Here is a 14,170-nt window from a genome sequence, read left to right on the forward strand (position 1 = left end):
ACGGTTAAGCGCCAAAGCGGTATTTACGTACAAAAAAGAAGAGGACCTGGCAACACTGCAAGACCGATCGCTCCGCGCTGTGAAGCAGCCTCACAAAAGCGTAAAAACACAATGCCAAGACAGAGGTTTATTGCAAAACACAATGCTGTTATTATTTTGGTCAAAGCTGTGAGTGATAAGCACGCGAGACGACAGAACGTTGCTATGGTTATTTCTGTGTCAATCATCACATTTTCATTTTAATGCGGTTGTCACTCCCGAAAGTTTGCAGTGTGTACGAGACCAATGCAAAGACGCGAAGAGGCATCCTGCGGCGCCTTAAGGATTTTTGAGTTGAAAATTCTGAACTTTGGCAGATTTTTGCGACGCGTTAACCAATCAGGAGACATCTTTGTACTCTTACAGGAATTAAAAGGATCTTCTTTGGAAGAAAGTGAGTGAGGAGGTCGAACAATTTGGTAAGTTTACTCAATTTGACTTCATTTTACTCAATTTGAGTTTGAAATTTGATTTAAGCGGGAATGTCTTGAATGACAAGAAATTTACGCACGACTTCCACACGCAAATGAAGCGAGTAAACTCAAAATGTTCAAGCATCCAACTACCCCCGAATAGCCCATAGACTTGGCTTTGGACAAGACCTGGGAGAACAAGGAAGGAGGTTGTATGCAGGCGCGCCGACTTGGTGGTGTTGTGTGTCAGTGCTTCACATTGCCACCTAGCCGCCTGGAGTGCATACTACATCGAAAATCACACACTTTTGCGTCACCATATGCATGCAGATTTCCCCCTCAAAAAGCTCGTATAAATTAAAAGTGATAACGCAATGCCACTTTTGCGTTTTCTTTCCGTGTAAACGTAGCCTAAGGCCTTGGTGTTGACTTAAAAGTGCATTGTGTAACTTTTAGGAAGATCTATTGACAGAAATGCAATATAATATACATAACTATATTACCTTATATTATATTATCTGTATATTACCTTAAAATGAGACATTATCATAATTCCACACGCTTGGACTCACAGCCTGTAAGTTATCTCCTGTTAGCACTGCATTGTGAGCGAATCTTTTAAACATGGTAAGGAGCGTCACATTTCCAATATTCAGGCCAATCACAACGTACAGGTTAGCTGACCAGGGGCAGTTTTGTACCAAATTCGTGCGTTTCAGGAAGATGGGGAAATCTGAAGCTACAAAAATGTACGGTATGTGGAAAATAATGTTTTTTAACTATAAACCACGCGAACACATTGTATTATACCAAATACACAAAATAACATTGTTTTTAGCAATGAAATAGGTGCTCTTTAAAATCGCTAATACATGAAACATACATCATAAACCCATACATTAAAATTAAAACAGGAGTGCACAGCAAAACCACCAGTGTTGATTTTACAGAGTTCGCTACTCTAGAGTGGTCAGGTGTTAGTTGTAGTGTTCGTTTATAATTTATCATCACTCACAGTGTCAGAAACTTCCACAAGGGGGTGTTGCTTTCCAGTGTTCCAATAATAACGTTTGCGGGGAGTTAAGATTCACGCCACGCCCCTTCTTTCTGAAGCGGGAAAGTCAGTTACTCAGCATCGACCGACCTGGACTCACGTTACTGAGGTAAGCCAAATAAGTTAAATATGATGGTGATAAATGTATAATAAACTGCAAATAATCCGTGTAGGTTTGTTAAATCGTGAATATTTTGGTGGGTGACCACAAGGAAATCTTTAAAATTGAACTGAACTGAATTTCAATTTGTAATTGGCTGACGTTGTTTAATCGGTTTAACGTTACCTCATGACGGTGCAGTTTTGTTTAAATAATGCAATAAGTTCAATTTTTGAGTGATTTTGGACAAATATGTAACGTTAACCAATTATTATTATTAAGAGACTAACGTTATTAAATGTGCTTTCTTAATTTTGTATTGAGGTAACTTACACTAATTTGTCTAACATTACATAATTAATAAAATCTATAATTCTGTATGTGCTCGACGTATTTGCAAAACAACGCAAAAATAGCTAGTTTTGTATTTGCGGGTACATTTAAACAGTTAAGTTAGTGCAGTTCTCTTACGTTCAGGGTCGTGGTTTCAGATTATGGTGTGAGTCAAGCAATGTGGGCAAAGAAACATGATGCAATGCAGGTGTTTGTGATATTCAACCTTTATCACTAACTCCTTAATTGTACATTTGTCACAATATCTTCATTTTAGACTGTTAATAAATTAGACTTTGGGGGTTATTTTCGCTGTTTAAATGTAATTAAATTGTGAATGTCAGTTATTTCTGCTTGTTACACGCGGTGTGGTAAATGGCTGCGTCATTCACTTCGTGAGAGAAAATGATTTGCTCGTTTTTTCGCCTAATGTAACTTGTCTTAAAATGTAGCATTTTAAATGTGTGCTGCTTCTTTCAGAGTTCACACACGAGTATGTCTGCACTTTGAAGGGAGTAGGGCATAGGGACGGTGACTAACGATTGGAATTCGCCCTAATAGTGACGGATAGCTGGAATTAGATTTGATTGGTTGAACCGCGTTCAAAGCTGTTCACGCGCGTCTGATCTACGTATGACGACGCATGACCACGCGCGATTTGAATGCACAACTTTACAGAAGGTAGAAAATTAAGAAATCGCACGTAAGCGCGTTAAGGTCTTTAAAGGTGCATTTATGAGAATACATTAAAAGAACACTCATCATCAATGTACTAAAACCTGTCCTGAATAGTTTTTGTTAACCAAGTCACTCACCTAAGCCACAGTTTTTTTATTGCATATAGTTTTGTTAAATTACTTTATAATAAGATGCGATAACTTTATGAAAAACATTTTCATATTTAATGTTATAGTACATTTTGTTTGATAATACAAAGTTTTTTATTCAATCACTATTTCAGGTTTGGAACATGCTGCTGAAGTTGGATATCAGGGCTCCAGGAAATGTATCAAACTGCAGGATTGATTTATTTTTGCTCATTAGTGAAGGTGATTTTTTTCACTGTTCATTTATTTGTTGCTTCCTTACATATATATAAAATGCAATTTGTGTTTTGTCATAGGTGGTAAGCTAAACTGACTGTGGACTAATGTATGCATTGTTGATGACACTGAAATCGAGGAAGACATTCTACAAGATGTGCTGCTTACAGTTAGAGGACAAAATGAAGGTACAGTGTCATGATTATCTTTGTTTTATAAAACTAATTTAGGTTTATTTTTCAGTTTTTGTGTGTTTGTCATGAATTTTTGTCACCAGATGCAACAAGCAGCTTCTGCCACTGTCATTTACCATCTGAACTTGACCAAAGTCGTTTCAAGAAATCTAAGACAACAGATGACTCCATGACCGAGGTAAAAGAATACACATAGTATTTTCACTATGCATAATTAAATGTGTGTGAAGAAGTAACAAGCAAACATTTGTTGTGTTTTGGAAGATGGTCATTTGTGCCATTAAGCAGAATAGTGGAAGTCCTAGTCAACATTTTTGTTGCACATATTGGTAAATGCACTTCATTATTTTAATTTAATTTGTCAAAATACATGCTTTCATAAATGATGACTTTCAAAATCTTTATTCATTTGTCAAATTGAAATGTGTCTGTCATCTTATGTATTAGAGGTCGACCGATATGGCTTTTTCTCTGGCCGATGCCGATGTTTAGAAATCAGGGCAGCCGATGGCCGATATGTTTGGCTGATTTTCTACATGTACATAATAATCAAAATGTTCTCATCATTAGCAGATATTTTAAATGTAAAAATGTCACTATTTAAGTCAAAGTATTTAAAAAAATTATGACTGGTCTTTCTGAAGAGTTTTACAACCTCCTCTGCACCATGCATTTATCAGACACAGATATTACAGGGTTCCCACGCGTCCTGGAAAACCTGGAAAACCTGGAAAATGAAAGACCAATTTTCCAGTACTGGAAAACACATAAAAAATGGGGGGAAACGTCAAATGTCCTGGAAACGCTTGCGTTGTCCTGGAAAATTATTTTCCCTCCTGGTAGGATGAACGCAAACGGGTTAAAAATGTTATGCATGAATGTCTGTTTTGACCTGCCTTTAACGTGTAATATTGGGCTGGAGCGCTTGTCTGCTTTCATTTCCGCATGTAGCCAGCACACCGCCCCACGTGACACAAACCTGCCAATGTACGCGTTTGCGTAGCAAGTGCGCAATTTGACGACACAGTACGCTGGTAGGACTTGCCCCTCTAAACTACGGACATGTGAGTTCTGTGGCAAATATGCACGTGCGGTACTCCTGTCTGACAACACGATTCAGCAGCGTGGTGAAGCAGTTTCAGCTAATCATTGTAGAAAAGCAAAGAATAACAAGTCTACTGAACCTACAACGTCACATTCCCGTCCCTCTCCTCCTCCTCTCTGCCTCAGCACTCAATGGCACTGCTCTGCCTCACTCTCTGTACCCCGTTCCCCATTTGCTGCAGTTAAAAAGGTAATGTGTGTGTGTGTGTGTGCGCGCGCGCGTACGTGTGTGTGTCTGTACGTGTGTGTGTACCTGCCAGCTTTTGGTAAATGTGAACCGTTACACGTAAGGATTCACTGTGAAAGCATTCGAGTCGAAGTCTAAGTGAAAAAATAATGTGTTGTGTACAGTAAGTATAATACATAAAATATAGGGGTGTGACGAGATCTCGTGCGATTAAATATGTATCGCGAAATTAATTATGTCACGAGATTTCTCGGGGAGGTCAAATGCTTGCCGTTTCTTAAACAAAATGCTGCATCCAGAGGTTGCATTTGTAGACTGCATACGTCATAAATTAAATGCATTATATTCTGTCTTTTACTGCGTTTGCTTTTTAAATCTTGCTCAATAATAACAGTGACTGTATCATTTCTACTGTAAAGAATTGGACTAATATTAAAGATTTAAATGGATTTAAACGTTGTTTGGCTAAAAGCATCCATTTAAAATGAAAGTAACTGAAGTGGGTAATTTACCGCCCCCTGTAGGCATTTGTTATAGTACATAATTCAGTTTTTTTAGGCTATATAAATGCGTTTACTAGTTTTGATACTTTATTTGGACGAATTATTATTGCATTGTCATTATTATGTAATGTTAAAGGTTATTATTTTATTACCAAAAATATCAAATTACTTCATTATCAATTAGCAAAATAATTGTTAGGGACAGTCCTAGATTAGTTAAAACATTTCAAAATAATGTGATTTCAGTTTCCCATTCATTTATTTTATCATTGAGAATTTCTTAAAAATAAAGTGACATTGCTTTGTTTTATATTGACCTTTTTGCACCGCAGTATAGGATTTGAGTTTGATATTTATAGTTTTGATTTATTTTTGCAGTGATTTTCATTTTTACTTGAAGAATGCAGGGGCCCGTACCATGAAAATGGTTAAACAAACTCAGGGTTACAGGATTAGTTTCAGGTTGACAAAACCAAGCCAATGTGCAGGCCTTGTTGGTAAAAGCTATTTTCATGGTACCCAAAACCCAGGATTTGCACAAACTAATCCTAAACAAAGCTGGCTAACCAACTAAACCAGCTTCATGGTATAGGCCCCAGGTGTCAGATGCACTAAGTCAACTGTAAGTAAACAGTAAAAAGATAAAGTAAAGGAAATTGTTTTGGTGATTTATTGAACATAAAATATTTTGTTGAGAAAGTACAAGAGAGACAGACTGAGATGAATAAACATTTTAAGCAATCTGGTTAAATGTACAAAATATAAGGTACAATTGTAGAAAATAGCAAAGCTTCTCAAATATATGATATACTTCAGATCCATTTCATACACCAGTAGGCTAAATGGATTTTGCATTTAAACACATTTAGCTTTACAAAAGGTCTATCCATTTCAGCAATATAATTGACAAAACAGTTACAAAGATAGGATAAATCGAAATAATTTAGAGTCAAAAACACATAACTCATCAGTTTATGCTATACCAGATGCGTAATGTGCCTTGGTGCGAGCAGACGCAATTAATTTAGAAGTCCGATAATAGTTAATATTTTCTAACGTTAGTGACTGATTGCGAATACAGCTTGACTGTGAGAGTTTGGATTTTTAAACTGATATCAGCAATGATGATATGATACTATCACTACTACCCAGCCTTAGTTGTGATAACTTGACTCACACTGTAGCAGCTGAAAATGTCCTGAAAATGTCCTGGAAACGTCCTGGAAAATCTTTTCAAGAAAAGAGTGGGAACCCTGTATTACCTGACACTCTGCTGTCATCTTTGATCAGTTTTTTTCCATGGCTTTTATTGCTTTGTAGGATAAAATCCTTATATGGTAGACCTGATAAATTATTTATTCATCATAAAGTTAACATAGTAAATGTCTATGTTTTTTAGTTGAGACTGTTATTTAGGGCAAATCTTTCTAAACACATTTACATTATCATTTCTGAGGCGCTATAAGTTACTGATTGTGCTGACAGTGATGTCTTGTTCCGCCATCGTTTACTAAAGTTGTTTGTGAACAAGGCACGACTGCACACACACGGGAGCTATCTGCTTGCAGCAAGATGCAGCGTCACGAGTTCTACAACAACGCTTAGGTGCCCGCAGATGCGCCTGTCTATTATTCGGCCTAATTTTGCAGCAAAATCGGCCAAAGCCGATTTTTAAAAATATGCCAAAAATCGGTCAACCTCTATTATGTATTGTACATAGAGCTGGGTATTGGCAAGGGCCTACCGATACGATACGTATCACAATACAATGCGTTGCATGTTGTGATACATTGCAATACTTTTTCTTTTTTTTATCAAAAATGTAAAAAAATAGAACTGAACACCTGCAGCTCTTTGAAAGCTGCAGGTGTTTTTAAATTTTCTGCCATTTTCTCACTCCCTCTAACTTCTGAGACATTGGCCGTATATGGCAGACAACTGGACAGTGACAACTACAGCAGAGGCAGAGGAGGTCGTTTGACGCACACAGAAGAATTTGATTGGTTTTAAAATATCAATAGTAGCGATCGAAATATCGATACACTTTCGATACAGCCAACTATCACGATAGTTAGCTGTATCGATATTTTTGCACAGCCCTAATTGTACAGTATTGTGACATGTCTGTTTATGTTGTTTAAGGAAGACTCCTACAAGGAACCAGTGAGAGCATAGACTGTGATAGTGACATGGCAACACTGCCTTTACTGCTCCATCTCCTTCCACCATCACCTCAACGGAATCAGTGCATCAGATTTGCAGTGAGCAGGCTTGTGGTGTATCATAAGGTAAGTAGGAGAGCCTGCTTTCTAAATCTGTCTCTGTGGCTCTGTACTTCTAATGATTTTCTCAATGTTATGCAGATGTATAGGTCTAATATAATAACTGTTGTTCTTTATCTTTTATAGTCTTGTACCAGCCTTGAAGAACATCTTCAGCAACGAGTAGGATAACAACCGTACCTTACTGCGGTTAGCAGGATCTGCGGCCAGATTTGAGAACTTTGACGTGGCTTTTGATAAGAATCTCACCCCATCAGTCGGAAGGCTCCCTTTTATTAGCATTTGACTTTGTTTTTAATGTAATGTATGATGATGGACTCCTTTACTTTAACTAATTTAATCAAACAACAGTTTACATGTTGGGAAAACTAGAGATTGAGAGCTGAGAGCAAACTTTTTTTAACTAGCTGTAACTAGTATCTCATTTACGGTTTCAGCATGCATTTTATCCTTGCCCAAATTTCTAATTAATATGTGCTGAAGAAAATTGTGATTACTTTTGTGATGTATTGTTTTACAGAATGTTTAGTGAAAGATTTGCTGTGATTTGCCCTAGATGTGTGTCAGACATGGATTTTAAAACACTTTTCCAGTTTTGTTTAAACTCCTTGGCAAAATTGAAAGGACTGTATACATAACCACTCTCTGAAAATTTTGAAAAAGTTCACAAGTGAAACTTTATTTTTTTATAAATATTTAATAATGTCAAATAAATTTGTTAAATAAATTTGTGGTCAATAACTTTGCTTAATTTAATTCTTGTTGTCATTAATAATCAAAGATGTATGATGAAGTACTATTTTCAGTGTTCAAGTAACTCTCTATCAGTGTTTTAATATTGACTCTACTTAAGTGTAATTAACTCTAATGGGTGTTTTAAAGGCAGTGTTTGGAGTTAATTCTTTAACACTATCAGAGTAAAATGATCAACACCAAGGTGGAGTAAAATCTTTAACACTAGTTGGAGTGTTATTTTAACTCTGGGCAGTGAGAATTATATAAACACTGGTATAGTGTTGAAATCAACTCTCATAGAGTTAAATTAACACTGGTGGTTTTGCTGTGTGTACATGAGGATAGTGTACAATTTAACACGTATATACAATATATGTACATTGTATTAGGTACATCGCAGTTAAAGTAGGGCTGTCAAAATTAACGCGTTAATAACGCGTTAACGCAAATTCATTTTAACGCCACTAATTTTATTAACGGAGATTAACGCAAAGCGCAATTTCTGTTTGACCCTTGGTCCAGCCCATAGTTGAATGAACAGAGACGCAGACGTGACTCTCTCTAAATGAGTAAAAGGTTTTCATAGAAATAAGAACATTAAGCAAATCGTCTACCAAATCCAATGCTCTAAATGCTCGTTGGACATCTGATATGATCTTTATTTATACGTTTGAGAGGTGTAACGTTACCGTCCTCCTAATGCTTAATCTAATACAAAATGCGTCTCAATTCATTTTGGTTTCGCTTTTGTGCATGACTTAGAAAATAGACTGCAGGACTTGCTTGATGTTAAAATAGTCATTAAGAGAGATAAAGTTCGGTACCTGATTAATGTTAAAGAGTTATTAAGAGCGACAAGACTCAAAAGCGATTTCCTCACGCTGACTGACTGATATCTGAAGCGCGTGCACACAGACGCGCGAGTGCGCGACCCGGATATATAGACATCTTCACAAAATTACAGTTTTACAAATATCTGCTTTGATAAGAATTCACGCAGGTAGGCTTTATAATCTGTTATGTTTTAAGTAAATGTTTGTTTAACTGTTGGGTAAAACTATCTGATGTGTAACATTATATTAGATCACTTAGATTTTAAGCAGTCTGTCTCAATGTCAATCAAACAAAAGGAAAAAAGGTTTAACATATATTGATTATGTTTTTGCTTTGTGTGCTAAATCTATTTGTTTTACCAGTGATTTTAAGGTATTGATGTGGTAATATAATGTATGGATGTGAAAATTTTTGTGGTAATTTGACTCTTTCAACTTCAAACACGTGTAGTTCTGTCATATTTTGTTATATTTCAACAAATCATGCATTGTTCTATGTTTTAATAGAGAATGTCAAAATATGAACAACTATTTTTTTTAAAAATTTGCTAATTCCGACTCAACTTGCCAGCACAGGTCACAAATGATGCAGCAGCAAACAAAAATGGAGAAAGAAAAATCTTCTGAAGGGAAGGTTCATGTACAGAGCAATGGCTGGTGATTTTGTTGAAATGTGGACAGGCTGTTGTTGACATGCATTTGCATGGGGCATCTATATATGTATATATGATTGGAATGTTGGAGACCTGAGGGGTGTTAAATTGGGGTGGATTTGGAGTGGATAGAGATGTGCGATTGGTTTGCGATTGGTCGCAGTTGGCTCATGAAATCATGCGATTGATCTAGATTGGTTTTTTTGATCTATTGACAGCCCTAAGTTAAAGACATTTTCCGATTGATTGAATAATGGGTTCATTCTTGGTGTGGGAACTCTCATATGAGAAAGTATGCATACGCTCACTGTCACTCTGAATGAACGACTCTTCTGTAAAGCATCTGTAACCATTTGTCAGAGTTAAATAAAAGATCCTGTCATATCCTTATTTATGCCAGTCACAGCTGAGAGTTGAACTCTTGGGAAGAGCCCCATTGTTTGATTTGACAGAGTACAAGAACTCATCCTTTTGAGCTGCAGCTGTTGTCCAGAGCGGACCGGAGTGAGCTTACGCTCTGCAGGTACGTTAAGGTGAGCAATGACAGGCTTTTAAAGCCTCTCCTTTGATGTTTTGCCCCCCTCTGGGAGCTAAAAGGGTAACGTGAGCCGCAGGAGAGCACAATGACTCTCTCACCTGCACCCTTTGAAGATCCAAGCACGCCTAGAACATCTCAATCAGAGTTTCTATGAACGTTTATGGTCCTTTATCTTTCGCTTTATTGTTTTGAGTGGCTGTATGTTTCTCAGCACTCTGGTTACAGCAGCTCTTGTTCAGGATGGGACCAGTGTCAGCTCTGCTCCGCGGTCCGATCAGCATCAAGTGCTCGGCCTCTGTACGTCAGTGAACCTTGAGGTTGGCTTTCTGTGCTGACCGATTCTCAGGCTGTATTTGTTTTTTTAGGAAGGTTTCCCATGACTTGCCTTTGCAGTTGTGCACTTTTGAAAGTATAGGTGCTACAGAAGGCTCTTCACAGCGATGCCATGATAACCAATTTTGGTTCCTCAAAGAACCATTTACTATACTTATAGGTTCTTAAAAGTACCTTTAATTTCTTACCTTTTTATAGTCTGAAGGACCTTTTGTGAAACCAAAAAAGGTTTCTTCAGATGTTCAAGCTCCTTTATGAGACCATACAGGCAAATATGGATCTTCAATGGCATGGTCTAGCACTTTTAACAATTTTTAACAATGTGCCCTGCCCTTTTATCTTAAAAAATATTTAAAGAGCACCTATTGTCCAATTCACATTTTTAAATTTCCTTTGGTGTATAAGTGTGTATTAGTACATGTTAACGATCTGCAAAAGGTACAAACCCCAAAGTAAATGATGACGCGAGTTATCATCTCCAACATAAATCTCTTTTCTTGGACCATCACTGAAAAAAATTATTCATTTATTTAAGTTACATTTAAACAAACGTTTTATATTTTATTTTACTTTACTAATCTTTTTTGTTTAAATGTAGCTTAAATAAATTGATTGCAACCACTTACCTTAAAAAAAATTTATTAAATTCAATGAATTATCTTTTTCAGTGTACAACAAACACACAGATTGTAGGCAACAGTTTACTTCCTGGGATTGGTGATGTAGAGAAGACAGACATTATCATAAATCCTCCCGCTTTTCACAGCCTGCACTGAAAAAAAATGATTCATTGAATTCAATCAATTTTTTAAAGGTAAGTGGTTGCAATCAATTTATTTAAACTACATTTAAACAAAAAGAATAGTAAAGTAAAATAAAATATAAACATTTTGTTTAAATGTAGCTTAAATAAATTGATTGCAACCACTTACCTTAAAAAAATGATTAAATTCAATGAATAATTTTTTCAGTGTGTAAGTTAACTCCTGTTAGCAACCGAATCTTTCAAACATGATAAGGTGCGTCACGTTTCCGGCTGACGTCAGAGGTATTCAGACCAATCACAATGTACAGATTAACTGGCCAATCAGGGACACAGAGATTTTCAAGTTTGTGCGTTTCAGGAAAAGAGTGAAATCTGGGGCCACAAAAATGTACGGTATGTGGAAAATAACGCGAACACATTGTATTATCCACACTATTCCTGACGTAAATGCGGGCGACGCCATCTTGAGCTCAGATGGGTAAAACTTCCGGTGAGCCACTACAGCTAATAGTAGTCGAGGGATACGAGTCTGCCATTTTGACTGGCATTTTAATGCTTATTATAAAATCCAGGAAGACCGGCATAATTTGTGCAGTTTGGGGTTGCCATAATTGTTGATACAAACGCAGTAAATCTCTAAAAACAGTTGTTTTAACGATAATATGCACAAGAACACTGAAAAAAATTATTCATTGAATTTAATCAATTTTTTTAAGGTAAGTGGTTGCAATCAATTTATTTAAGCTACATTTAAACAAAAGTTTTATATTTTACTTTACGTTACTTATCTTTTTTGTTTAAATGTAGCTTAAATACAGTGATTGCAACCACTTACCTTAAAAAAATTGATTAAATGCAATGAATAATTTTTTTCAGTGAACTGAATGTGTATGTGACGCACGTGCATCTATTAACTGTATCCACACATCCATCCAGTAAAACCTTTCATAGAAACTGACAGTGAACAATAAATACAATAATTATTCAAAAAAAACATATTGTGCTAATAAAAATAGGCTGATTTATTTATTCTGCTACTATATATTATTACAAAAATGAGATTACAGTACATAATAGTTCGTGATTACGCATACCGTTACTTTTGTTATGTTTTAATGATTTCTTTAAGCAAATAATTTCATAAGCTCATGTCTTATTTACTGTATAATATTTTCATAAAACGAAAACAATACTGAAAACATGTAATAGGAGTTTAATATGTTTATTATGGTTTGTTTAAATAACTTACATTGTGTTGAATGAGAAGCAAAAGTTACTGCTGCTGTCGGATCGCGTGAAGCTTGATGTGTAGCCATAAAAACTCGATAAGTCGATTTAAAATTGCCGTTTAAAAAAACCTCACACCAGGGACAGTTGTGACATTTTAAACCATCACCTGAAACGTTTAAAAACAAGAAGTCTCTGTATATTCCATGTATTAAACACTCGACTGACTGTCCCACTGTAGAGATACGGCATCTCTGTACTTTTATATTTGCTCATTGAAGACTCGTCACCCCCGAGGAACAACATTAAACGATTGAATATATCTTGATGTATCAGGACACTTTTTAATTTCATCCTTTCACTGGTTCATACATGAAATTATGACCGTAATCATCATGGAAATTGCCGGCTCTGGTTCAGTGACAGTACGCGCCGGAAGTCGCACCCATAATTCGCGCAAAGCGTCATGGGGCGTAGGAATAGTGTGGATACCAAATACAGAAAATAACGTTTTTTTAAGCAATGAAATAGGTGCTCTTTAATGTATTCTTGTTTTTTAAATGATACTGGCCTAAGGTAAGTTTTATTAAGTCTTTTTTCTTTTTTGAGTGAATTGTATCTTTAGAGGGGGTTTCCCAGACAGGGATTAGCTCAAGCCAGGACTAGGCCTTAGTTTAATTACGAAATATAACTAGTTTTAACAAACATGTCCTACAAAAAACATGACTTGTGTGCATTTTGAGGCAAAACAAATGACACTGATGTATTTTAAGATTTGTCAGTTCAAGTTATTTGCAGTTTGGACAGCTTTTACATTTATTTTAGTAGTCTAATTCCTGTCCGGGAAACCGCCCCTAAGTGTCCTGTAGCTGAATTGGTAGAGCAATGCTTTGGCTGGGTTATTTTTGACCCATAATGGGTAAATATTTTGGACAGAACACAGCGCTGGGTTAAAATTGACCCAATGATGGGTTGTTTTAACCCAACTTCTGGGTTATTATAAACCATGGTTGCATAACCTCAACCCAACATGGGTCATTTTTAACCAAGCTTGTGTTCTGTCCAATATTTAACCATTATGGGTCAAAAATAACCCAGCTATTTTTAAAGTGTGGGTTTGATTCCCAGGGTACACACATACTAATCAAATGTATAGCTTAAATGTACTATAAGTCGGTTTTGGTGACAATTACATAAATATAAATGTACACTGTCCAAAAAAATACCTGGGGTACACTGATGCATCTATAGAGTTCATATTAGTACTTCAGAGGTCCATTTTGGTACCTCAAAGCAGTGGCGGCCGGTGCGAAGTTCTTCACAACATTTATGTAGCCCGTCATGTGGTTTGTAATTTCAAAATATGTGTTTTGTGCGTCGAGTGATCCTATGTGCGTCATGTGTCTTGTCAAAATAAGATTCTCTAAGATTTAGATTCTCCACACCGATCCAACATCTCTCCCCCTAGCATGGCCACAGGAGGGAGTCAGAGGGTCAAGAACCTTTCCCAGCATCATTTAAACAGGTCACCGGCGTATTAACAGATACTATTGTTTCCTCTCACCGCTACAGCTGGACCAGAGGACCCTGTGCGAATCAAAGCCAATATAGCCAATGGCAACGTTTTATGTGCAGACAGGTGAAAAAGATACTCCCGTAGGTCAGGGTAAGGTCACCAGGCAGAGGACAGATGAGTGACTCTGCATGAGGTAATATCGCAACAACCACACACACCTATTTGGCTTGGCAAAGGGAGCCCTTTGTTAGGGCAGAGAGGCGCTGATAGCTTCTGTCCCCCTCTGATGGGGTCACAGGGGCCCTTGACTGAAACAA

The 14,170-nt window shown here is 36.7% G+C and overlaps 1 long non-coding RNA gene across 2 annotated transcripts; it reads left to right on the forward strand.

The window, feature by feature from the left end:
* The first annotated feature begins 1,372 nt into the window (after positions 1-1,372).
* LOC141367288 (uncharacterized) lies at positions 1,373-7,993 on the forward strand. Of its 2 annotated transcripts, none has more exons than XR_012371608.1 (6): positions 1,373-1,615; positions 2,901-2,988; positions 3,063-3,170; positions 3,260-3,354; positions 7,113-7,258; positions 7,379-7,993. It is a non-coding gene; the product is annotated as an uncharacterized lncRNA (long non-coding RNA). The 2 variants fall into 2 exon arrangements; XR_012371609.1 differs by having other exon boundaries at positions 7,117-7,258.
* Positions 7,994-14,170: the final 6,177 nt, after the last annotated feature.

Source organism: Misgurnus anguillicaudatus, chromosome 10 (genome assembly GCF_027580225.2).
Source record: "Misgurnus anguillicaudatus chromosome 10, ASM2758022v2, whole genome shotgun sequence".
Taxonomy (NCBI): domain Eukaryota; kingdom Metazoa; phylum Chordata; class Actinopteri; order Cypriniformes; family Cobitidae; genus Misgurnus; species Misgurnus anguillicaudatus.